At 39.9% G+C, this 27293-nt stretch overlaps 1 pseudogene; it reads left to right on the top strand.

Moving 5' to 3' along the window:
* The first annotated feature begins 18730 nt into the window (after positions 1-18730).
* LOC145557117 (small nucleolar RNA R71) lies at positions 18731-18829 on the top strand (annotated as a pseudogene).
* Positions 18830-27293: the final 8464 nt, after the last annotated feature.

Below are 27293 nucleotides of genomic sequence, written 5' to 3'. Positions count from 1 at the left end.
TGCTCCCTCAGCACATTTTCTCTATAAATACCCCCTCATTTCTGATGTACGGGGCACCAATAATCATTCTCTCTCACCTTACACCAAAAATCATTCTCTTCTCCCTCTTTAACCTAATTTCAAGCCTCCTTATTCTTTCATAATAATTCCCCTAAGCACTCCAAGGAGTCCATACTTAACCCGAGGTTCCGTCCTTAAACCAAGGCGTGAAAGGTACAAATAACTGAGGGTTTGGACCAAATCAACTCTATTTTTTATTTAATCTAATTTCCGTTTGATTTATATTTTTATTGAAGTTACTAACAGTTTATTCATGATGTACCAAATTAAAGGAACGCGCGGAATGTGAGTAATTAATTAATTTAATTACTCTTATTTTATTTTAATATTGCTAGCATCATGATTAGGTTATTTTATATTTGATTTGACTTACAATATTATTGTTAAATTGCTTCCAATATTAATGTTTATTCTATTATTTTATGATCACCATATTGCATGTTTAAAGGGAATATGTAATTGAAAATCACGCCTTATAAGATAATTTGGACAACCGGTTTAGGATCCTTTTTAATCTTGTGAATTAATTCAAGTGATCGCAATATTTTAGAATTATATGTTGCATTAATATTCAACCAATTTAGCTTAATAATAGTTTGGAGCAAATTGAATATTTTATTTGCATGCCTTTGAGATCGCAGGAATCACTTTTCACTATAAGAATCGAGTAGAGGCCAATACGGGCGAATGTGACTCCATGACTCACTTCGTACCATCATCCCCGATCCTCCTTTCGTGGTTCCGAACCATATGGAGTTAGTAATCTCATGGATTATGAATGGGGTGTAACCTTCACGGGTCAATCGTTGTTGCCTTCGTTGTCCCTTTATCGTGGTTGCCTTTTATGATCCGTGAACGGTTTACAAGTTCCTTAAAAACTTGTTGGCGGCTCCCTACTTTATTTGACCCTAATCGTATTATGTCAATTCCCACTTCCTATGAATGTCAAGCATATTCACAGTATGCTTTTACGTAGGCGCACTTCGAGCTACGCCTACAATTTGGCGACTCCACTGGGGAGGATTCTTGATTATTTATCGATTTGAGTGTTTGGTATTTAATTCAAATGAGTGGATGAGACTTGAAAGATTCTTGAAAAAAATATTCCTGTGATTAATTTGGCATTTTAGCATCTGCTTAGACGTTTTAACGTCGCATTCAGGTCTGTCCCGTAGGAAAAATTGGATAACTTGGTTGCGCGCGAAGGAAAACAGGGCACCAGTCAGATCTTCTGACTGTCGTGCCACGGCAGTCTTAAAATCAGTCCGGTGGCTTATTTTCTTTCCTCACAGTCGTGTTCTACATACGTCTTAGCCCCGGGGGATTTAAGCTCTATCAACCCAAAAACGCTCATGGCAATAAGGGTTCATCCGAGTTATTAAATTCACCCAAACCATGGAGTCGAGTTCGATTTCATCAGGAACTCGCGGAGACGCCCGTTGGCATACACCCTCAAGGGAGGCTGCCTTACTAACGCGTCCAAACTCTTAACCATGGTACCCTATTGACACCAAATAAACTTGACCATAGTCGAACATAGAACTTGACCTTAGGTTGCGAACTATTCTTTGCATCATTGTGCCTACATGTTTTATGTTTGGTCGTTTTGATCCTAACCTTAACGATCTTTTTTTGTCTATGGTGGATTATTTTATGACTAACGATTGCCAACGGACCGTACTCGCTTAGTAGTTAGGAAAAAAAAAAAGGGGAAGGGTTGCCGCGACACGGGACTGTCCACCGTGTCACGTCACAGTCCACCGTGGCGCGGTAGACCTGCAGCAAAAAAAAAAAAAAAAATCTCGTGCCACGTCAGCATCCACCGTGGCACGGGAAAGTCAACCGTGTCACGACAATTTCCACCGTGACACGGTGGATTTTCCAAAAAAAAAAAAAAAAACAACCACTGCGTCACGGCAGCTCGTCACGTGACACGCTACAATTTTATCTGATTTTATAAAACGCGTAAAAAATATGATTAGCGCCTAACGCCAGCATTAGCGTCTGGCTCTAATGTCAGCGCCTAGCACTAACGCTAGCGTTAGCGTCTGGCGCTAACTTCGTTTTTTCACGTCAGAACTCTGGTTCATTTTTCTACCTTTTTGGTTGATTTTCTCTATAAATAGCCTCCTAAAAACTCCGTTTTGAATCATCTACGATCTACAATCAATCAATCTCTAATCACCTCATCTCTAATTCTCTTCTCTCTCGAAGCTAAAGCTTTCTTTCTCTCTCTTTTCTAAACCACCCTTTATACAAAATTCCGCATTCACAAAACCTAGAAACACCTAGAACTGTTCGAAGTTGCCTTCTCCCTAGACGTGAAAGGTTTTAATATTTCTGAGGGTTTTGTCCCAAATCTCTCTTTCAGTTATTTAATTTCATTGTTTGATTATATTTTCCTTGAAGTTACTAACGTGTGTATTTTGTTATTAGAAAGAGGTGCGAGGCATCCAAGTAAGTGTTTTAATTGATTTATTGATATTATGATATAGAAATCATGTCTAGGTTATTATTATGATTCCTAGTGTCATGTTAGGGTGTTATTAATCTTGGTAGTATCATGTTAGGTGTAGACACCCATTTGTGTCTCCTCAAAACCAAACCCAGTGATGAGTACCTTTCACGTCGAACCATAATCGAATAAAGTGAAAGTGTGGAAGGTTTAGTGTTGCGGATAGTTTTAATTTCTTTTCTCTTCTCTTTGTTTTTGAAAACTTATTTTAAGAAAACAGCCAATCCAGTTTGGTTGGTCCATGATATGGGTCCAATAATAGTGTAGTTGGATGGGGCTTGACAAGAGCTTTCCAACGATATATTATAAGCCCAATTCAATTTCGATGAATATTAAGGAAGTTATGGCCAATTTACTGAACTGGGCCTGGTTTGAGCCTTATATACGGCCCAATTATCTAGAGGAGGGCCTAATATGATTTATCATTCCTAATGAAATTAGGAATGGTTTTAGTCTTCTAGAATCTTCTAGAAGGTTCTTTTCATTCCTAATTCGATTAGCATTGATAAATTGACTTTTGTTGACTTTTCAGAGTTTAAATTAAAATCAAAGAACGTTTTTTGAGGAAGATACGATTTATCCTCCTGTACGGAAATTTTTATCTGATTTTAGAAAACGCGTCAAAAACAGAATTAGCGCCTAACGCCAGACATTGGCGTCTGGCGCTAGCATTGTCGTCTGGCGCTAATGTTGGCGCTTGGCGCCAATAAGCCAGCGTTGGCGCTAATCTTTTTTCAGGTGTGCCAATGCTCTGTTTTGATATTTTATCTTTTAGGATGATTTTCTCTATAAATAACGTATTAAAAACTCCGTTTTCATTCACCTACAACCAGTTTTCATTCGCATTCATCAATTCTTTCATTCTTTAATCATTCACCATCTTTTCTTTTTGTTTTTTTTTTCTAAACTCACTTTTTACATACAAAATTCCGCATTCATTAGATCTAGAAACACCTAGTCATATTCGAAGTTGCCTTCGTCCTAGACGTGAAAGGTTTAATTTCTGAGGGTTTGGTCCCAAATCTCTATTTCAATTATTATTTAATTTAATTTTTGTTTATTATTTTCCTTGAAGTTACTAATGTGTGTATTTTGTTATTAGAAAGAGGTACGAGGCATCAAAGTAAATACTTTAATGGATTTTATTGATGTTATGATATAGAGTTCATGCTTAGATTGTTATTATGATATTCCTAGTATCATGTCTAGGGTAATTTTAATGCCAAATATGATTGTTACGATGCTTCCTATGTTCTTCCTAATATTTATGATTGTTAGTATCATGTTAGGGTTAAAGCTTTGATTTTTATTGCTTAGTGACATGCTAGGGTTTGTTATTAATCTTGTTAGTATCATGCCTAGGATCTTGCTATTATTATTGCTTTAACATGATTATGTTAATTATGATTATAATTATTATTAATTTATGACCATGATTATTATTATTATTATTATGACGATTATTATTATGATTATACTTTATGATTCTATAATTATTATTATAATTATGATTATTTTTAATTGTGATTGTCATGATTATTATTATGTTGCTTGATATATATATTTTAATTTTATTGCTTGATCACACCTTTTATGCATGTTTAAAGGGAATTGGTACTTGTAATCACGCTTAATAAGATATTTAATAATCTTGTTTAGGGTTAATATGATTATAATTTCAAGTGATCGCCAATAATAGATTTATTTGTGCAATAAATTCAACCAACATAGATAAACAGGTTTAGGGGAATCCTATTGATTGCATGTTAGTCAGAAAGCGCACATGAGTACGATCAGAATAAAGTAGAGGCCTATTATTAGGGTAGGTTCAATCTCTTTTAGGTTGGATTTGTACCATCATCCCCGAACCCTTATTTGGTTCAAGACCTTATGGAGTTGACGATCTCTTGGATCGTTAAGGGTGTAACCTTCACCCTGTGAACGGTTTACAAGTTCCTAAAACTTGTTGGCGACTCTTTTGCTCTATCTTCTTCCCTTTTGGACGCCACCGTACTTTAGTGCATGATCACAGTGGAGTTCAAGCTAGGGGATTAACGCTTGAAATTATTCCCCATAGTTTTGGCGACTCCACTGGGGAGGATTTCTATTTTAATTCCTGAATTTGTTTCGGCAATGATTTAGAATGAGTGGATGAGACTCGAAACGTTCTAAGTATTTCATGTGCGTAATTTTGATTAGCATTATTGTCATATGCATAAAAAAGATCTCATTGTAAAGACCATCCGTAATGAGTTAAAAACATAGGATTTTACACGTAGGAAATTTGAGAAATATCTTTCACAACTAGGACCGAAATAACACCGCGCGAAACTGGAAAATTTTATCAAGCACAGAAAGCTGTTGAGGCATGTGGGAATTAGCGCCAGGGGCCAGAGTATTGGCGCCAGACATTTAACTGTAGCGCTAGACGCCAGCATTGGCGCCAGGCGCTACAGCTAAAAACTGGCGCCAGTCTCTGTTTGCTGGCGCCAATTTCCCCCAATACCGAGCCAGAAATATGTGTTCTAATTTCGACCGGTTTTTCGTATTGTTTGCTCGATCCTAATTCCTGATTGAATTTTTTCTCACTTTTCTGAAACCCATATGTGTTCTACATATGAACATAACCCTCTGGGAATTCATGCTCCATCTACCTGATTGAACGCTCTGTGCAACAAAGGGTACATCCGAGAATGTTGAATTCACCAAACCATGGAAGCGAGTTTTTTCAAAACTCGCAGTGTCCCATCCACTCGCGCCAACCCTTCTTGGTTAGGCTTCCGCGCGGTGCATCCGGACAATTAACCATGGTCCCTCTATTGACTAAACCATATCCCGAACTTTAGAGAACTAGAGCCATGGTTAGGTTGCAAACTCGTTGCATCATATTGTGCCTACTTGGCTAATGGTGCATTATTTGTTGTGCATCCGCTATGTGTTTTTCCTAACCGTTTGTTTGACTTGTGCTAAGGTTAAATAAATTGATTTATGACTAAAAGAAATTTGCCTAATTAAATAATTAATTAATTAGAGTAAATAAAGTCTAATAATTTAATTTGAGTTGACTAAATACGACTTTAGGCATACCCTGTAGAGTAATAACACTGAAAGCAGTTTCAGATCGACATTCTAGCAATGGCGCCAAGATTTAAACTGCAGGGCCACTCTGTGGAGTGTAGCGCCTGGGGACAGTCCTGTCGTCTGGCGCTACACTGCAAAGAGAGGCGACAGTCCTGTCGTTTTGACGACAGTTCGATTTATTGCTTAAGTCATCACCTTATGTCTAATTGAGCAGTTTTCAAGTCGATTTAGTTAATTTTTACTTGTTAAGTCATTAATCGAGTCTAAGCACTAAGTCCCATGGTCTTACACAAGAGTCAAAGCATGTCACCTACACTCACTAGTCTTAGCACACACTTTTTACATGTCACCATGACCATGCCTTAGGTTCATGCATGAGTCGGTTTTTTCCGTCATTTGAGTGGGGGGTACATTCTACTCCTAATTTTTCATATCTCTCCATCTACATCTTCTTTTTCTTCACCTCACAACATTCATCCTTCCTACCTTCTTTTATCTATGCATGTTGAATAGAGTTGAGTCAAATAACTAACAATGAATATCCCTAATTCCCCTTTCCACAGCACTTGGTTAAGGAGAGACGGGCGATTAATCAAAGACAACACCTTTGTTCAAGTCTTACTTTTTGATAAACCGATCTGTCAAAAGAGGAAAGCTAAGAAGATAATGGCAACTCAAGAAGAAGTCAACGAACTTAGGAATCAATTAATAACCGTGAATGAAGCATTGAAGGCTTTAACCCTCAAAATTGATGACCCTGTGAAGCAACAACAAATGAACCTTATGCAAGAAAGCTTGAGCAAGCTATCTAGTGACTATAAATATCAGGGCATTAGTTCACAAGGGGTCTCGCTGGACAAGGAACTTCTTCCGCATAAGTTCAATGCCAACGACATCCCAAAATTCAAGGCAACAGATAACCCTTACTTTCATCTAAGAGCTTTTGAAACTATAATGAACATTAAGGGGATTGATAAGAAAGTCTTTCATTCCTTGTTTTCTTTATCTCTTGAGACCGTTTGTCAACAATGGTTCTTTTCCCTTGACAAAGAGAAAACCTCTTCTTGGGAGTCGATAACAAACGCTTTCATAGATAGATATTAGTGCAACATTTAAGACGAAACAGACCATAGACAACTGACAAGAGGAAAATGTAAGTCTTTATCTACCCTTCCCCCAAGTCAAACAAATTTGTGAACACCTAACAACCTTATATGAATATAGGGCAAGTTAAGGGTTGATCCCTAGGGAATGCAATGATGAAAACTAGAGTCTAAGTCAAGCTACCTCGAAGATGGAGTTGAGATTATGGTTGGCACTATGGTAAACTAAAACAAGTCTAGTCAAGTAAAACAAAGGTCTAGACACTAGGGATATGGGTTCCACATGCAAGTTCAATGATAATGCTAGTTTAGAGCTCAATCAATTAATTCAAGTATTGCAATGGACAAACAATAGTAGCAATCAAGAGAGTTCAAATGCTATCTCCTATAGGCCTATCTAGGTGTCACTATGAAAGGCAAATCAAGAAGGATCACAAGCAAACCCAATCAATTAGAGCAACTTTCAATTCAATTGTTCATGTCATTAAGAGTTGCAATGCAATCTAGATTAATCTTATAGGTTTATCACTCCTAGTGTAATCAATCACATGCAAAACTATGTCAACCAATTTAATTGCAACAAATCAATCAATCAAAGAGCATCAACTAGCAATTTCATTAATCAAACATGCTTCCCCCTTTCCCTAGCAACTAATCTACTCACTAATCATGGTGAAATTCAAGAACAAATAACTAGAAATTGCTTTAATCTTCATTTCTATATCAAAATCTAAGAGAAATCAAAATAATCAACAATATCAAATTCAAATCCAAAGAAGAACAAGCAACAAGCAAAAATCAAATAGCAAGTAAGTAAAAGATGAAAGAAGGAAGAGATTCTCACTAATATTGATGATTGAAAATGAAGAAATCCAAACTTGATTGATCAAATGTTGAGTTACAAATCCAAAACCAAGAACTTCTCTCTAACTTCTCTCTAAATTCTCTCTCTAAAACTAAGCTAATGAAAAATTATCAAAAAGTCCCCTTTTGAAAAGGAATTACAATTCTATTTATAGGTAAAGAAGAAACCGGCAAATCCCGCGGTCTCTCTCGATGAATCCGCGGCCGCGGAGAAATGGGTACGGAACCCTCCGCGAGCTTTCAGGGCAGCACCCGCGCCCGCGGCAAGATGGACCCGCGCCCGCGGCCAAAGATGTCGCGCCCGCGGCCTGCTTGAAATACCTTGGAGACCTCTCCGAGGCCTCTCCAAGGCCTCTCTAAGCCCTCTCTAGCCAAATGCTTCTTCCTTACTTGATCATTAAGGCCCCAACTCGATTCCTTTGCAAAGGTGATTCTCCAAATACCTACACAAGCAAACAAAGAAAGGAAATAAAAGGAAAAAGAGCCAAACAAAAGGAAAACACGAGAACCATAAAGAAAAGAGGAGAAAGAGAAACCTAAGGAAAAAGGACCGAAAATAAGAGAAGAAAGCATGAAAAAGGGAAAGAAATATCCCTAAAAGACTTCCTATGAGTGCCATAAATGACACTCATCAAATTCCCCCAAGCTAGACTTTTGCTCGTCCCGAGCAAAACAAAGGCTAAAAATGAATAAGAAGGGCTTATTCGAAGCAAAAAGAAAAAGAGGGGCGAGAATTTACACTAAGACTCACTGTCGTAGGAATCACGGTTTTTTTTTTGCTACAACAAGCCATTTAAACCCCTAGATCACTCTAGAGGACGAGTGATGCTCTCGTAAGGGTATCCTAAGAGTTTACCCATAACTCTCCACCAAACCCCCAAGAGGCAAACCAGAGAAGGAAAAGAAAGAGGAAAAAGGAAACAAAATCTTTACGAAATGGACTTTACAAAGAGACTATAATTCAAATGAATAACAACCTTTCTAAAGAGAATTATGGTATGCACGTTATAAGATACCTAAGGTTGATTGAAACATAAATATGCTAAGCATAGGAACTAGTTATCACATTCCACTTTCATCCCAAACGGTCTTACCGCGTTCCCCCTACTAATCTCATGTCTCCCCTTAGTGAGCATCTCATAGATTCCGCGAAGGAACCGGAAAAAGATCAAATTTTTGGGCTACTCGAAATCTTGATTTCGCATCCCCTTTCCTTAGTCTACAACCTATGATTCCCTCCACCGATGAAAGACTCAACTCCTAGGTCCAAAGTTCTTCCCCAAGGTTGTAACACAAGGCAAGAAGGGTTAAGGTAGGCTAAAATTTAAAATTTGGTGGTTATCCTAAATTGTGAAGCAAAGACCGGCCAAATCTCAACACCAAACTTAAGTAATCACCAAACAAAAGCGTATTAACACCCCCAAGCTTATTCAAAGCAACAATCTACAATCATTAGAACAAAAAGCGCTAGCGCTTTCCCCCCAAGCTAAAAGAAACATTGTCCTCAATGCATAGAGAGGAGAAAGACACTTGAATTTTATGGTTTTTTTGTTTTTTTTTTTTTTTTTTTTTTTTTTTTTTTTTTTTGCATTTTCTCATTTATAAATTTGTTTGAATTTCCTTGAACTCCTTAAAAGCATTAGTCCTTGCCTTTTTTACTAAGGACGGCTTTTACATAAGCATTTGCCATTATTTACCAAATATAAACAACTCAATTATGTGTACCAATTCGAACCAAACCCCAACTTCATAGACCACAATCACCAAACATTGACCCTTGCTTCACAAAAACCAAAAAGAAGGAGAACGAAACAAAAGGCTCAAGATATCTAATTATGCGGTAACAAGTAGGCAAATGTATCCCAAACCAAAAAGGGACTATCCTAGAAAGAGAAAAATACCTCCCAGAAAAATTGCCTTTGTCCTCCCTAGGTAGTTCGGTCACGGTCTTAGGAATCATACGCTAAGATTCTAGATTAGGTTTGCGAAAATCAAGGATCCATGCTGCTCATGCAAGAGTATGATGAAAGCTTGAACAAATATAAATCTCACATGGTTGTAGCAAAGACTTACTAAGGGTGTCAAATCAAAGATAGGGAGCAACTACCAACATGCCACAAACGAGTAGAATCCGGTTTCATGATCCCCCTAGTTCTAGATAACTATCTTAGCATGCTTTATCCTAGAATCAACCAAACGTAATCTCAAACCGTGCATACCATTATTAACTAAGAAGATTATTATTCAAAAGCAAAAGTCCATTGCATACAAGTCCAATTTTAAAAAAGAGAAAGAGTGAAAATAAAGCCTCAAAAAGTTATGCACACAAACAAGATTAAAAGAAAAGGAAAGAAAAGAAAAGAAGAAGATGGAAAACTTAGACAAGGACAAGAAAGGGAAAGAGGAAAAGGGCAAAGATGCAATCATAACACGTTTATCCCAATCGACATACAAGCGGTCTAATGGCCACATCGCCAAAGACCCCAAACACACTAGGTGTTAAAATCATACATCCTCGAACCGTTCAACTTCTCCTAAATCTAATCTTAATCTAAGCAACCAAGAAAATGAAGAAGTGAAAATAAAGAGGTAAAATAAGAAAGGCCTCACCAAGCATCCGTGCTAAATTAAAGTACCCAAGGAGTAGGAACGTGCTTCTCCAAAAGGTTCCGCAATCCAAAGCATAGGCTACGAGCAAGGTGAGTTAAAGAAAAAGGCTATATATACAAAATGAAATTGTTAGTAACTTCCAAACAAAAGCAAACAATAAAACACTTAGATACAAATTATATACAAAAACCTAGAGAAACCATCATCATCAAAATTTTTTATTTATTTATTTTTCTTTTTTTTTTTCTTCTCAAGAAACTCCCAAAAACATCAAGAAATGAAACAAAACAACAACAAGCACAGACCAACGAGACCATTAGAAAAAATCCACCAAAAGCCTTATCAAAGACTTCCCACCGAGCCCTAGGTGCATCCCCAACCCAACATAAAACATCCTTTTTGACCCTCCCCCCTCACAAAATGAAGGCATCGACCGCGATGCCTATAAACATGCAAAATAGGGAAAGGGGAGAACAAAAAGGTAAACAAACATGCATAAGGGGACTATTGGCCACTAGGGCCGGCACCATCATCACCCGTATCCCAACCGCCGGTATAACCGGGAGGAAAACCGCCTTGGCACATCGGGGTCCTCCACCCCGGGCCAATATGGGTACGTAGGGAGGTTGTCACCACCCCATGAAGGTACCGGCCCTTGTTGGGGCGGCACATAAGGGTAGTTGACCGGAGGTGTGACCTTCCCCCTACGCACACTAGCGTCATACAATGCGCTAGTTTGATAAGACAAAGTTTGGTGGTCCGAGTACATACCTTGCATGCTCAATTGCATGCGCTCAATGTTGTCTCTCATGGCCTCCATCTCTCGGAGATAAGCATCTCCTTGGAAACCTTGTTGTTGTTGTTTTTGTCTTCTTTCTCTTCTTCTTCTTTGAGCATCATCATGAAAATGCTCATGTTGTTATTGTAGTGGCGGTTGGTGTTGCTCTTCATCATATTCTTCTCCTCCTCCTTCCTCCTCTTCCTCATCATTCTCATCACCCCCATCAATCTCATCATCCTCCTCCATCTCATCTTCAATCCTCCCATTGTCCCTAGGGACCATCCAAATGTTCCAAGCCTCACGAAGGATGGAGGTGGTGGCCGGGTTAGGGAGTAGGCAATGGTGGTTATTTCTCAATAGCCAAGATTAGGTGCCGGTTCTCCTAGTGCTAGTTATGAAACGTAAAGTGTTAACTTGCTTCAAACTAATCCACACGTCTTCACTCCTTCCAACCGGAGTGCAAGACCTCAAGAACCCCTCTTGCTAAAAATACTACACAAGACGTGTCACCATGCCCCCACAATGAATTTCCCCCGTTTTGACCCCATGCATTATATCCTTGCAACAATTCATGAAGATATAGCCAAAATTAATCCTTGATCCTAACTCCGGCTTGGTAGCCATCCATAACACCATAATCTCCTCTCGAGACAACTTCCCCAAATCTTGCTTATTAAAAACCGAATACCCAAGAATTCTATGAAGGATCCTAAGGGCCGGATGGATAATCTCGCTAGCAAGAGACTTTTTCGAATCAAACTCCCTCTTGTTGGCTATGGTTCTCCACCAAGAAACCTCATTATACTCAGATTGGACTAGGGAGATAAGGGGCTCGAAGATATCACCATTGGGGTTGAAACCAAGGGCTACATTGAACTCGGCTAGGTTCATGGTGTGTTTGACATTGAAGAGTTGGAAGGAAATAATAAAATCGGTTTCCCCCACCTTATTGAACTCAAATGTGGAGAAAAACTCAATGGAAGGCTCCAAATAGGTTCTAGGGGCCGATTTTAGAAACTCACCCAAGCTTAGGTTATCTAGAAGGATGTCAAGGTCATTTTCAATTCCTAACTTGGCCATATCCTCACGAAAGTAATGTCGGGAGGGTCTAAACTTCCTGTCTTTCATTTTGTTATAGATGGGGGTTTGTTTAGACCGGTTCCAAAATTTGAGAGGGGGTAAAGGAGGAGGAGGAGTATCAGCTTGAGTTGTGGAATGCGGTTGGGGTTGAGGGTTTGAGGATTGGCCTTGAGAAGATTGGCCGGGGGATTGGTTTGAGCGCTTCTTACAACTTTTGACTCTTCGTATCAAATCCATTGTAACAAAATTCACACAATTCAAAAGAACACAACAAACTCCCTCAAACAAAACAACTTCCACCAAAAATTACTCACAAACCTCCTTACAAATCCAACCAAACCACCACAAACTACAAGGTACCTGTTCTAATCAACACAACAACCAAAATCCAACAACAAACAACAATATCAACAATCATTCAACAATACAATCATGAATCAACAAGAAAAAGAAACAATCACCCAAATATACCAAATTTTCCATAAATCAACCATAAAAAAAAGTCATGCTCAAATTCAAGGTAAACAAACCAATGCAAAGAAATCAATTGAAATTGACAAAAATATTACAAAGGTTAGAAGTATACCAAGATTGGAGACTCAAATTAAACTCAAGACCCGAAATTTCCCGAAAAAGCACGAGAAAGAAGAGTAGGAGTGTTGAAAATGGAGGAATATGGAAGAATTTGTGAAAAATTTGGGCAAAAGGTGAAGAAATTTGTGAGAAATTGATGTTTTGGGGTTAGGGTTTGAGAGGAGGTAGAGAGAGAAAGGGGAAAAATAAGGAGAAGAGGAGGAAATAAGAGAGGAGAGAGAGAGAAGAGGGGCGTGCCCCGGGTAAAAACCCAGATCGCCGCGCCCTCTCCCGAAAATGCCGCGCCCGCGGAGAGACCGCGGGGCAACCGCGGGGACATCCTGGAATTTATAGAATTTTAATACCTGATGGGGGCCGCGCCCTCTCCTGATTTGCCGCGCCCTCTCCAAAACCTTCCGCGCCCGCGGAGAGACCGCGGGGCAACCGCGGGAAGTCCCTGGAATGGGGTTCCAAATTTGTTTGAATTTAGGGCGCGCCCTCTCCAAACATGCAGCACCCGCTCCAAAACCTCTCGCGCCCGCGGAGAGACCGCGGGGCAACCGCGGGAAGTCCCTGGAATGGGGTTTCAAATTTGGTCGAATTGAGGCCCGCGCCCTCTCCAAACATGAGGCGCCCTCTCCGGAACCTCCCGCGCCCGCGGAGGGACCGCGGGGCAACCGCGGGAAGTCCTTAGAATGATATGTTAATTTTGCTTCAAAGAGGTGAAAATGCCCCCGAGGTCTCTCCTAGCCCTCGGGGAGCCCTCTCCCCTGCACTCTTAACTCTCCTTCAAACCCTTTCTTTCCAACAAGAGATGATAATGGGCGACCTACAAGACAAACACAAAACTAACTCAAAAATAAAATAAAAAACCAATCAAGGAAAAAGAAATGAGATGAGAATCCGGGTTGCCTCCCGTAAGCGCTTTTGGTTAACGTCGTTAGCTCGACGTGCACCACCATCTCAAGGTGGCTTAAAAAGAATCATTTTGTGAACAAGTCCAACAAACACTCCATCATAGTACTTCTTGAGCCGATGACCATTAACTTTGAATGAAGATGAGGAGTTCAAAGGAGAAATCTCCACGACACTATTATCAAAAACATCTTTCACCAAGAATGGTCCACTCCATCTTGACATGAGCTTTCCGGGAAACAACTTCATCCTTGAATTGTAGAGGAGGACTTTGTCACCTACACAAAACTCCGTTTTCTCAATCAACTTGTCATTAACCTCTTTGGAGCGAGCCTTGTAGGTGCTAGCACAATCGTAAGCATCAAGTCGAAATTCCTCTAGCTCATGAAGATCCAACCACCTCTTCTCCCCCGCACTAGCTAAGTCAAAATTTTTCTTTTTGATAGCCCATAAGGCACGATGTTTAAGCTCTACTGGGAGATGGCACGATTTGCCATAGACAAGGCGATATGGAGTGGTACCAATAGGCGTCTTAAAAGCCGTCCTATAAGCCCAAAGAGCATCATCTAACTTGTTCGACCAATCCTTTCTATTCCTTGCAACCGTCTTCTCAAGAATGAGCTTTATTTGACGATTGGAGACCTCGACTTGGCCACTCGATTGAGGATAATATGTAAGGCCGAACCGTTGATGCACTCCATGTTTCCTCAACATCTTTTGGTAGGCGTTGTGAACAAAATGAGATCCGTTATCGCTTATCACAGCCTTAGGCACGCCAAACCTTGGGAAGATGATTTTGTTGAACAACTTCAACACTACTTTGTGGTCATTAGTAGGGGAGGCAATGGCCTCAACCCATTTAGAAACATAGTCCACAGCCACAAGTATGAAGTGATTACCATATGAAGATGGGAATGGTCCCATGAAGTCAATCCCCCAAACATCGAACACCTCTAACTCAAGAATGGGCTGTTAAGGCATCTCATTCCTCTTGGAGATATTCCCAACCCTTTGACATCGGTCACATGACTTCACAAAACCCCATGAGTCCTTGAAGAGATGCGGCCACCACAAACCACATTGAAGAACCTTGGTAGCGGTCTTGGAAACACCCATATGCCCACCACTAGGGTCCGAGTGGCACATCCTTAAAACACTAGGCACCTCTTCATTTGGAACACAACGCCTAAGTAAGCCATCAACCCCTCGTTTGTATAGGATGGGATCGTCCCACAAGTAATGTCTTGCCTCCCTTTTGATTTTCTTCCTTTGGTTCTTTGAGAAAGAGGGTGGAAACTCCCCACATGCTAGAAAATTCACCAAGTCGACATACCATGGGAGTTCCTTCACCTCTATGGCATATAAGAATTCATCAAGCATTCTATCCTCAATTGGTGAACCATCATCATGAATGTGATCACCCTCAAGGCGAGAAAGATGGTCCGCCACAACATTCTCCGCACCCTTCTTATCCCTAATCTCAATCTCAAAAGTTTGCAATTCAAGCACCCATCGAATCAACCTAGGCTTGGACTCTTTCTTGGCAAATAGACACTTGAGGGCCGCGTGATCCGTGAAGATTATGGTCTTGGAACCCAACAAGTAACAACGGAATTTCTCAAAAGAGTGCACAATTGCTAAAAATTCCTTTTCCGTTGTTGTGTAGTTCTTTTGAGCCCCATTGAGTGTCTTGGACATATAGTAAATCACATGAAGCTTCTTGTCTACACGTTGTCCCAAAACACCTCCAATAGCCCAATCGCTTGCATCACACATCAATTCAAAAGGAAGATCCCACCGTGGGGCTTGAACAATAGGAGTGGAGATAAGGGCTTTCTTCAATCTATCAAATTCCTTCAAGCATTTGTCATCAAAAATGAACTCAACATCCTTTTGAAGAAGGTCATTTAGGGGCTTAGCAATAAGTGAAAAATCCTTGATGAATCTTCTATAGAAACCCGCATGACCAAGGAACGATCTCACACCCTTGACATTCACCGGAGGTGGAAGTTTCTCAATCACTTCTATTTTTGCCTTATCCACCTCAATGCCTCTATTTGAAATCTTGTGCCCAAGCACTATACCTTCCTCCACCATGAAGTGGCATTTCTCCCAATTCAAAACAAGATTGACCTTAACACATCTTTCCAAACACTTCTCAAGGTTCACAAGGCACTCCTCAAATGAGACACCCCCCACCGAAAAGTCATCCATGAAGACCTCCATTTCCTCCTCCAACATATCCCCAAAAATACTCATCATGCACCTTTGGAATGTAGCGGGTGCATTGCATAACCCAAAGGGCATTCTTTGATAGGAAAAGGTCCCATAAGGACATGTGAAAGTAGTTTTCTCTTGATCATTGGGGTGAATGGGAATTTGGTAGAATCCCGAATATCCATCGAGGAAACAATAGAACTTGTGCCTTGTTAGTCTTTCAAGCATTTGATAATAAATGGAAGAGGGAAGTGATCCTTCTTGGTGGATGTGTTTAGACGTCTATTGTCTATACACATCCGCCAACCCGTGACTGTCCTAGTTGGAATGAGCTCACCCTTCTCATTCTCAACCACGGTCATGCCCCCCTTCTTTGGAACGACATGCACGGGGGAGACCCACCTTGAGCTAGAGATGGGGAATATGATTCCCGCATTCAATAGCTTGGTGATCTCCTTCTTAACTACCTCTCCCATTTGGGGATGTAGTTTTCTTTGTCGTTCGATAGAAGGAAGGGCGCCTTCCTCAAGTTTTATGTGGTGTTGGCACAAGGCGGGGCTTATACCTTTAAGATCATCAATTGTGTACCCCAAAGCACCTTGGTGCTTTCTCAAAACACCACATGACGCTTGAGCTTGGCTCACGCTCAAGGATGCACTAACTATCACGGGGTAAGTGGAATGAGGGCCTAAGAACTCATACCTAAGGTGTGATGGTAGAGGTTTGAGCTCTACCATAGGCACACCATTACCTTCCTTTGATGTGGCCGCTTGAAAAGCTTCTTGGCTTGAGATTTTCAAGCACATTTGCTCATCCACTTCCTCCATGCTTCCATTAAGCAATTCTTCATAGAATGCCACTTCCTTGCATGGTGTACCTACTTTGTCCTTGTTCAACAAAACATTCTGAAGAGCATCGTTAGAGGTGAGCAAGTGATCATGCATAGAAGAGACAACATGATCAAGTGAATCAATCATCATGCAATTTTCTAGAGAAGAAGATGGATATTTCATGCTTTCATTCAAATCAAATTCAATGACCTCATCTCCTATCTTAAGGGAAATCTTTGCACTCCTCACATCAATCATAGCACCCGAGGTAGCAAGAAAGGGTCTACCTAAAATGATTGGAATGGTAGCATCTTCATCCATTTCAAGCACAATAAAATCCACCGGGAACACAAACTTCCCAACCCTCAATGGAACATCTTCTACCTTACCTTTTGGAAACTTAATTGACCTATCGGCTAATTGCAAGGTAATGTTAGAAGGTAAGAGTTCCCTTAGTTCAAGCCTTTGATAAACCGAATATGGCATTATGCTAACACTAGCTCCCAAGTCACATAAGGCATTATCAATTTGCATCTTGTTAATGGCACAAGGGATGGAGAAGTTTCCGGGGTCTTTCAATTTGGGTGGCATTTTGTTCATGATGATAGCACTACAATTTTCGGTCAAATTGATAGTTTCCACAACCTCACAAGTCCTTTTTCCACTCAAAATGTCCTTGAGGAATTTGGCATAATTTGGCATTTGGTTGATCACATCGGTAAAAGGTAGAGAAAGATGAAGTTGTTTTAGCATATCAATGAATCTCCCAAATTGCTCATCCAATTTGTGTCTCATGAATTTTTGTGGGTAAGGGAGCTTGGGTTTCTCAATTTCTTTCTCTACTCTCACCTCTCTAGGTATCTCAACCACAACCTCATCCAATGATGCCCTATCCCCCTCATTCTCAACCAAGGCTTTCTTAGGAATCTCCTTATCCTCACCCTTCCTAGGCAATCTCTCCTCAAGAACCTTACCACTCCTAGTAACAATAGCATTCACGTGTTTCTTGGGATCAAGAACTTGGGAAGGTAAAGAAGAAGGGGTTGCATGATCTTTCAAAGCATTAGCAAGTTGAGAAATTTGGTTTTCAAGCATTTTATTGTGGGTCATCATTTCATTGAACTTCTTATCACTAACGGCCATGTATGTGTTCAACAACTTGGTTTGATTCTCAATTATTTCTTCCAAATTGGTCCTAGGTGAAGAAGGTTGTGAATAGGAATTTTCTCCTTGAGTCCTTGGAACAAATCCGGGTGGGGGACCTCTTTGAGCATTATTTTGAAAATTGCCCTTCCCTTTGTTGTTCCAAGTACCCCTATTTTGATTTTGTCCATAACCTTGATTATGGTTACCACCACCTTGATTATGGTTACCACTACCTTGGTTGTGATTTCCATAACCTTGGTTTTGATTACCATAATTTTGGCTTTGATTTTGGCCACTATAACCTTGGTTATTATAGCTACCATGAGAACCTTGGTTCCCTTGGTTTCTATAACCACCACCTTGATTATAGTTGTCAAAATTGCCTTGGTTTTGGTAATTCCTATTCCATTAACCTCTTTGATTATCAAACCTTTGAGCATTATTATTTGACACATAATTCACATGCTCACTCTCATTGTTATCAAACTCATCAACACATTCATTAGGACAATTACTAGAGTCATGATCATATGATCCACATGCGTCACAAAACAAACAACCCATAGGCATATTATGTGAAGAGGGAGGGGGTTGAGAGTTAGAAGGAGTACCTCTCCCCTTAAATTGGGAGGGAAGATTTGAAGCTTGGGATGAAGTAGAAGTGCTCTCCAACTTGGCTTTGATTGCGGTCATCTCCTTTCCCAAGTTTGTCATTTGGGAGGAAAGGTTGTTGATCGCATTTAGATGGTCTACCGAGTACAATGAAGATTGCTTGCTTGAAGAGTCTCTCTCCCCATCTTGCCAATCTCTATAGTACGTCACCACGTCCTCAATGATGTCCACCACTTCTTCTTCGGTCTTGTTCATGATAGGACCCCCAGCCCCCCCATCAAGGCATGACTTGCCTTGGGGACTTAAACCGCCATAGAAGATTTGGACCACTTGGTATGTTGGGATTCCGTGGTGAGGGCACTCCCTTTGATACTCTTTGTATCTCTCCCATGCTTCGTAAAGGCTTTCATTTGGCCTTTGCTTGAACCCTTGAATCAAGGCTCTTGCCTCTGCCGTCTTCTTTTGAGGGTAGAAGCGGGACAAGAAGGCCTTTGTAACATCATCCCATGTTCTCAAGGAGTTGGGCTTCACTTCTTTATCTAGCCACTCTAAGGATCTTCCTATGAAAGAGAAGGGGAACAACTTGAGGCGTATGAACTCTTGAGAAACTCCGTTGACTTTGATGGTGTTGCAATATTTTTCAAATTCTTTAAGATGGATCAACGGGCTCTCATTCTTAGCCCCACTATATTGCCTCCTCTCAATTAAGGTGATCATGGTCGGCCGAATCTCGAAATCATTTGCCGGTGTTGTAGGCGGAGCTATGCCGCTCTCGAACCTATAAGCACCGGGTATTCCTAGCTCCTTCAAGGCCACTCTCGGATTTTCTCCCATGTCTTTCTCTTCTTCAATCTCTTCTTCACTTGAAGAACTATACCCCAAGGATCGATTAGCTATTCTTCTCCTTGAGAGAGTCCTTTCAATTTCCGGGTCAAAAGGCACAATGGATCGATCACGAGCTCTATGCATGCAAAACTTCAAAGAAAATATTAGTAGCACGGCTGCAAGTGTAGCCTAAAGAAACAAAATCTTTTTGTATTTTTTTTTTCAATTAAAATGAAGTAGACTCAACAACAAAAGCTAAGCACCAATAGCACTCCCCGGCAACGGCGCCATTTTGACAAGAGGAAAATGTAAGTCGTTATCTACCCTTCCCCCAAGTCAAACAAAATTTGTAAACACCTAACCAACCTTATATGAATATAGGGCAAGTTAAGGGTCGATCCCTAGGGAATGCAATGATGAAAACTAGAGTCTAAGTCAAGCTACCTCGAAGGTGGAGTTGAGATTATGGTTGGCACTATGGTAAACTAAAACAAGTCTAGTCAAGTAAAACAAAGGTCTAGACACTAGGGATATGGGTTCCACATGAAAGTTCAATGATAATGCTAGTTTAGAGCTCAATCAATTAATTCAAGTATTGCAATGGACAAACAATAGTAGCAATCAAGAGAGTTCAAATGCTATCTCCTATAGGCCTATCTAGGTGTCATTATGAAAGGCAAATCAAGAAGGATCACAAGCAAACCCAATCAATTAGAGCAACTTTCAATTCAATTGTTCATGTCATTAAGAGTTGCAATGCAATCTAGATTAATCTTATAGGTTTATCACTCCTAGTCTAATCAATCACATGCAAAACTATGTCAACCAATTTAATTGCAACAAATCAATCAATCAAAGAGCATCAACTAGCAATTTCATTAATCAAACATGCTTCCCCCTTTCTCTAGCAACTAATCTACTCATTTATCATGGTGAAATTCAAGAACAAATAACTAGAAATTGCTTTAATCTTCATTTCTATATCAAAATCTAAGAGAAATCAAAATAATCAACAATATCAAATTCAAATCCAAAGAAGAACAAGCAACAAGCAAAAATCAAATAGCAAGTAAGTAAAAGATGAAAGAAGGAAGAGATTCTCACTAATATTGATGATTGAAAATGAAGAAATCCAAACTTGATTGATCAAATGTTGAGTTACAAATCAAAAACCAAGAACTTCTCTCTAACTTCTCTCTAAATTCTCTCTCTAAAACTAAGCTAATGAAAAATTATCAAAAAGTCCCCTTTTGAAAAGGAATTACAATTCTATTTATAGGTAAAGAAGAAACCGGCAAATCCTGCGGTCTCTCTCGATGAATCCGCGGCCGCGGAGAAATGGGTACGGAACCCTCCGCGGGCTTTCTGGGCAGCACCCGCGCCCGCGGCCAATCCCCTGCTCCCAAAACTCAATCAGGGGGTCGCGGTCTCTCTGAGATGGAGTGCCCTCTCCAGATTTCCCGCGCCCGCGGAGAGCCCGCGGGGCAACCGCGGGAAGCTTCTGCCAAAATCTTGCAATTTGCTCTTCTTAAGCCCGCGCCCACGGCTCCACTGACCCGCGCCCGCGGCCTACTGGAAATACCTTGGAGACCTCTCCGAGGCCTCTCCAAGGCCTCTCTAGCCAAATGCTTCTTCCTTACTTGATCATTAAGGCCCCAACTCGATTCCTTTGCAAAGGTGATTCTCCAAATACCTACACAAGCAAACAAAGAAAGGAAATAAAAGGAAAAAGAGCCAAATAAAAGGAAAACACGAGGAAAACACGAGAACCATAAAGAAAAGAGGAGAAAGAGAAACCTAAGGAAAAAGGACCAAAAATAAGAGAAGAAAGCATGAAAAAGGGAAAGAAATAACCCTAAAAGACTACCCTATGAGTGCCATAAATGACTCTCATCAACAACTTGAGATGTTAAAACAAAAACAAAATGAAGGGTTCACTTCTTTCTTCAACAAATGGAGGGAAACTTCTGCTAACACGGTTAAGGTTCCTACCGAAAAAGAATATGTGAGGATGTTTATCAACTATCTCCAAGGGAAGTATTCAAAGCACTTAAAATACCAACACACTTTGAATACTTTCAAGGATGTGTATAATATAGGCATTGACATTGAAGATGACCTTCTGAAAGATAATAGTGCGAGAGAAAAGAAGAACGACCATACTTCTTCTTCCTCTCCCATTAACAATGTACATGCTATGAACGCCTCTAAATCACGAATCCAAAGGTCGAAAAGAGTGTTCACTCCACTTGGCATGAGTTATGAAACAGCTTTCGAGAAGCTACACCACAAAGGACTAGTCATGCCCATAGGGTCTATCAAAGATCCAGTTCCAGAAGCCAGGCCACCCAAGTGGGATCCTAATAAGCACTGCAAATATCACCAAGGAAAGGGTCACAATACTGAGGAGTGTTGGAAACTCAAAAAAGCTATTTAGGATTTGATTGATGATAATAAAACTTCCGAGATTCTAGCCATCGCAGAAGATCAATCATTCTTCGATCCTTCATTCCTTATCACACCTATAGGTGAGCCAATGATCGAGACAACTTATATAACCTCTCTTGATGAAGTGGCCATGATTGAGGAGGATGAAATTCTTGTCTTAGATAATACCAGGGAAGACTCGTCAAGTCTAAAAGAGGACGTTAGAAAACTGCAAGATGTCGTTTCCATGCTCTTGAATGTGGTAGAAGGACTAGCAAATCGGGTGATGGTTATCGAACAAAATTCTCGCTAAGGATTTAATTAAGAACTCAATGCTCCTAAGCCACGGGCAAAACGGACAATTGAATAATACACACCAATAGGAATGACTTACAATGAAGCTTTTGACTGTCTTCACGATCAAGGTCTCATTCACCACATTGGTCCCAGTCAAGACCCTCCGCCTGAAAAACGGTTTCCCAATTGGGATCCAAAATCTTATTCCCGATACCATAGAGGTCGTGGTCATACCACCGAAGTATGTCTCTCCCTCAAGGATCGTGTTCAAGACCTCATTGATTCAAATCTCCTTCATGTTCCTCCACGTGACAAGAAGGCCAAGATTAGTAACGATAACAAAAGTGGCCGTAAAGGAAAGAAGAACGACTATCCTTCTTCTTCCGAAAACACCTACTCTAGTAACATTGTTGGTACTTTCGACCTTAATGAAATCTTAGCCATGGATAATCGAGGATTTAGAAAGCAACTAAGAAAGGATTTCACCCCTATTGGAATTAGCTACGATGATGCTTTCGATCGACTCCATGCAAAGAGACTCATTACTCCCATTGGACCCATTCAAGATCCCGCACTTGAGAAGAGATTGTCTAGTTGGAACCCAAATGTACGCTTCAAGTACCATCAAGGTAGGGGTCATACTACTGAGAGCTGTTGGAAGCTAAAGGAAGTAATCCAATATTTGATCAACAATAACGGGCTTCCAATACCTCCAGTCGGCAAGAACACCAAGTGATGATGAGCCAAGGGACAAGAGGCAAGCTTCAATTACAAGATTTCATGATATTTTTTCTATTTTTTTTATTTACCTTTTCCCCACTAAGTTTAGCATAGCACCTTTTTATTCTCCTTAGATTTATTTTGTAGGATCATTATTTCTTTTTCCTTTTTAATAAAATGAGTATTTATTTCCTTTTATATGATTATTTCATTACATTGCATTAAAAAAAAAAAAAAAAAAAACATGTCGAATTAAGCACAAGGTACACCAATGATTTGAGGCACCCCTTGTAGCCACATCATATCACTTCTCACCCTTCAAATATGCAATCCTTTTTTGATAAACCACTTTGAGCCTCGTCTAACGATAGACCTTTCTTCTTCAACCCATATCTACCTAACCTTGGGATGGGATGGTGTGTAACTTATGCAATTTCAAAAGCTTAAGTGATTTCAAAAGATCAAAATAAATAAAATAAGAAAAAAATAAACAAAAGTGTACAAAAGGGCAAGTATTCCTCTTTGACATGAAAATTTCTTCGATATGAACACGTCTCAGATTGCGTCTCTTATCGAGTGCTCGGTACCGTGCCTGAGAAACATGAATGCCAAGTGAGTGATAGACCGCATGATCGGGATTTCCCACACTTATTAAAGCAAAAAAAAATGCAAAAGCAAAAAAGAAGAGAGCAAAAAGAAATAAAGCAAAAAAAAAAAAAAAAAAAAAAAAAAAAAAAAAAAAAAAAAAAACTAAACCTCAAGCATAAAAATGCAAAGATCCAAAAGCAAAGTTGCACACCTTGGGGGCTTATCTAGGGTTTTGAGCTTTTTATCCCCTTCTTCTTCAACCTTTAGCCTAACCACGTTACAACCCTTAAAAAAAGACCTTTTGAGGTATACACACACTTGTGCGAGGTTCGGCTAGAGCTACGTTCGGCCTGATTCCTAACGGATACGTAGGCAACCTCACATTAGGGTGCGGCCGTAAAAAAAATGCATTCATATTCACATTCACACACTCACACCATGATCATATCAAAGGATCTCCAATGCTCATCCCTATCTACTTAGAGCTAGACTTGGGGGCTTGATCCTTACATCATTAGCCTACCTAGCCTATGAGTCACCATTATTTAAATCTTCTAAAAATAATATTTTCCCACACACTTAGCCTTTGCGGCCTAACCTTAGTGTCACTTTCACACACTACACGGATACATGACCCAATATACTTCCCTTAGGAACCCTTTGTCATGAAATCTTAACACATCGCTGAAGCATGCCTTGTCATGTCAACATCATTCGTCAATCAATCATCACTGCATCACAAAGTATTAAGTACTTAGCCTCCGGGCCTAAGTTATCTAAATACTTTCATTATCGAGTCAACTAGGATAGTCTAAGATGTTACAATCCTTGTACTGTGAGAGACAACATTTGATTAAGCTCATTCAACATGCACCTTCAAAAACTTCGCTTCTTTCTTATTTCGCGTCTTTCTTTATCGGGAGAAAGTCGGTACCCTCCACAAATATAACGAAAATTTTTTGATTTTTTGCATTTCCGAGTCGCACGTTCACAATACAATTCGCACATGGGTCATGAGTCACACGTGTCATTTCACTTCGAGTCGAGTCAACCTCGAGTTAATCACAGCGAGTCAAGTTTATTCCTTGAGTCGTGTCAAGTCAATGAGTCAAGCGACATTAAACCTTAGGTCAACCCTAAAATAATTAAAGAAATTGGCAAAGTACTATAGTCAAAGATAAATACAGGTGCATCCCAGCGGCGGCAAGAACAGAATAGGGAAAACCCGACTCCAGCGCCAGACGACAACATCTAGCATCTGGCAACAGATTTTAGCTCCCGGTGCTATATCCCAACGTCTGGCGATAGCACCAAATCGCAGCGCCAGAGACATCGCAACGGCGACAGAACGCTCAATCAGTCAGAGAAGTTATTTCGACCTCTTTCAGCAATTTTGGGTTCCTTGCTTAAAGCGCCTAAGCATTGACTCATCAAAAAGCACCGACATAATGGATCATAAACAACAGAGATACCGACATATTGGTTCATAAATAGCAGAGGCACCGGCATAATGGTTCACAAGCATTAAAAGCGCTGACGTACTGGCATAGCGGAAGCAAATTTCAAGCAAACTTTAAAGATCGACAAGCGTTGGTCTTCGGAAGTTTTCTTCGGAATATTATCGCAACAAACATTCAAGTATCTTTTAAGATCTTTTGTTCAGAGACGCGTGGACATTTCTTTCAAGCTCTTTTGTTCAGAGACGCGTGGACATTTCTTTCAAGCTCTTTTGTTCAGAGACGCATGGACATTTCTTTCAAGCTCTTTTGTTCAGATCCACATGGACATATCATCAAAGCTCTTTTGTTTAGAGACGCATGGACATTTCATTCAAAAGCTCTTTGTTCAAAGACGCGTGGACATATTATTCAAAAGCTCTTTGTTCAGAGACGCGTGGACATATCATTCAAAAGCTCTTTGTTTAGAGACGCGTGGACATATCATTCAAAAGCTCTTTGTTCAGAGACGCGTGGACATATCATTCAAAAGCTCTTTGTTCACAGACGCATGGACATATCATTCAAAAGCTCTTTGTTTAGAGACGCGTGGACATATTTAAAAAAAGCTCTTTGTTTAGTGACGCGTGGACATATTAAAAATAAGCTCTTTGTTCAGAGGCGAGTGGACATATCAAAAAAGCTCCATTGTTCAGAGACGAGCGAACATCAAAACAACAAGATGGCGTGCCATAGATTGTGGAAGGTTGTCGCAACAACAACAAATGTAGCAACAAATCTGTTACTTTAAGAGACGTGTGCTCGACGCTGCAAGATACACGTTTCTTTAACTCTCTAATCTGTTTAACTAACGCTAGTTTGCAAGTATCGGCGTTACAAGAATGATTTAGGATCGCAGAACGTTCTGAGTCATTCTCCGTCCCTATCAATACTTTGACTTTCATTTTTGAAACTTGCGTTTCTCCAAACTTAGTCAAAATGGGGGCTTCTGTAGACATCCATTTGTGTCTCCCCGAAACCAAAGCCAGTGATGATTACTTTTCACGTTGAATCACAATCGAATGAAGTGAAAGTGTGGAAAGTCTAGTGTTGCGGATAGTTTTAATTTCTTTTTCTCTTCTCTCTCTTTTTGAAAACCTATTTTAAGAAAACAGCCAATCCATTTTGGTTGGTCCATTATATGGGTCCAATAATAGTGTAGTTGGATGGGACTTGAAAAGAGCTTTCCAACGACATATTATAAGCCCAATTCCGATGAATATTGAGGAATTTATGGCCAAATTACTAAACTGGGCCCCGTTTGAGCCTTATATGCAGCCCAATGATCTAGGGGAGGGCCTAATACGGATTTATCATTCCTAATGCAATTAGAAATGGTTTTAGTCTTCTAGATTCTTCTAGAAGGTTCTTTTCATTGCTAATTTAATTAACATTGATAAATTGACTTTTGTTGACTTTTTGGAATTTTAATCAGAATAAAAGAGTGTTTTTAAGGAAAATACGATTTTGTCCTCCTGTACGGTTAAAATTTATCTAATTTTAGAAAACGCTTAAAAAATATGATTAGCGCCTAACGCCAGCATTAGCGCCTGGCGCTAGCGTTAGCGTCTGGCGCTAAGACGCTAACGCTAGCGTCTGGCGCTAACTTCGTTTTTCACGTCAGAACTCTGGTTCGTTTTTCTATCTTTTTGGTTGACTTTCTCTATTTATAGCCTCCTAAAAACTCCGTTTTGAATCATCTAGGATCTACAATCAATCAATCTCTAACCACCTATTCTCTAATTCTCTTCTCTCTCGAAGCTAAAGCTTTCTTTCTCTCTCTTTTCTAAACCACCCTTTATACAAAATTTCGCATTCACAAGACCTAGAAAAATCTAGCATTGTTCGAAGTTGACTTCTCCCTAGACGTGAAAGGTTTTCATATTTCTGAGGGTTTGGTCCCAAATCTCTCTTTGAATTATTTAATTTAATTGTTTGATTATATTTTCCTTGAAGTTACTATAACGTGTGTATTTTGTTATTAGAAAGAGGTACGAGGCATCCAAGTAAGTGTTTTAATTGATTTATTGATATTATGATATAGAAATCATGGCTAGGTTATTATTAGTGAATTGCTAAATCGCGTCTTGTATTTACCAGGTAACGTCCGTATTTTAACACGATCTTAGAAACATGCGCTCTTTTAATTTTACCCTAATTTACTATTACCCTAATTTACTTCTACCCCTTATACATTTACCCTATTTTATTTTCACCCCACCGGCCACCAAACAGCCACCACCACCAGCCGCCATCCACCATCCACGACTTGAAATTTTTTTTTTTAAAGAAAAAACTTTTGTCAACAACAATTTGCACAAGGGGTGAATGGCAAGTTTACGGAATTACAGTCGCCGCCGGAGAGGTCACCTGTGCGTACGGAATCGGTGAATTTTTAGACCTTTTTTTTTATTTTCGTAATTGACAGAGGAACGCCTGATATTTTAGAATCTACCTAGGAACATTCTAAAATTTCAGGCGTTCCTACCTGTGTTCGCCTGAAATTTTAGGATGTTCCACGGTAGATTCTAAAATTTCAGGCGTTCCTCTTGC

Source organism: Chenopodium album, chromosome 8, assembly GCF_948465745.1.
Source record: "Chenopodium album chromosome 8, dcCheAlbu1.1, whole genome shotgun sequence".
NCBI classification, from domain to species: Eukaryota; Viridiplantae; Streptophyta; class Magnoliopsida; order Caryophyllales; family Amaranthaceae; genus Chenopodium; species Chenopodium album.
This window is presented reverse-complemented; position numbering and strand designations above follow the sequence as displayed.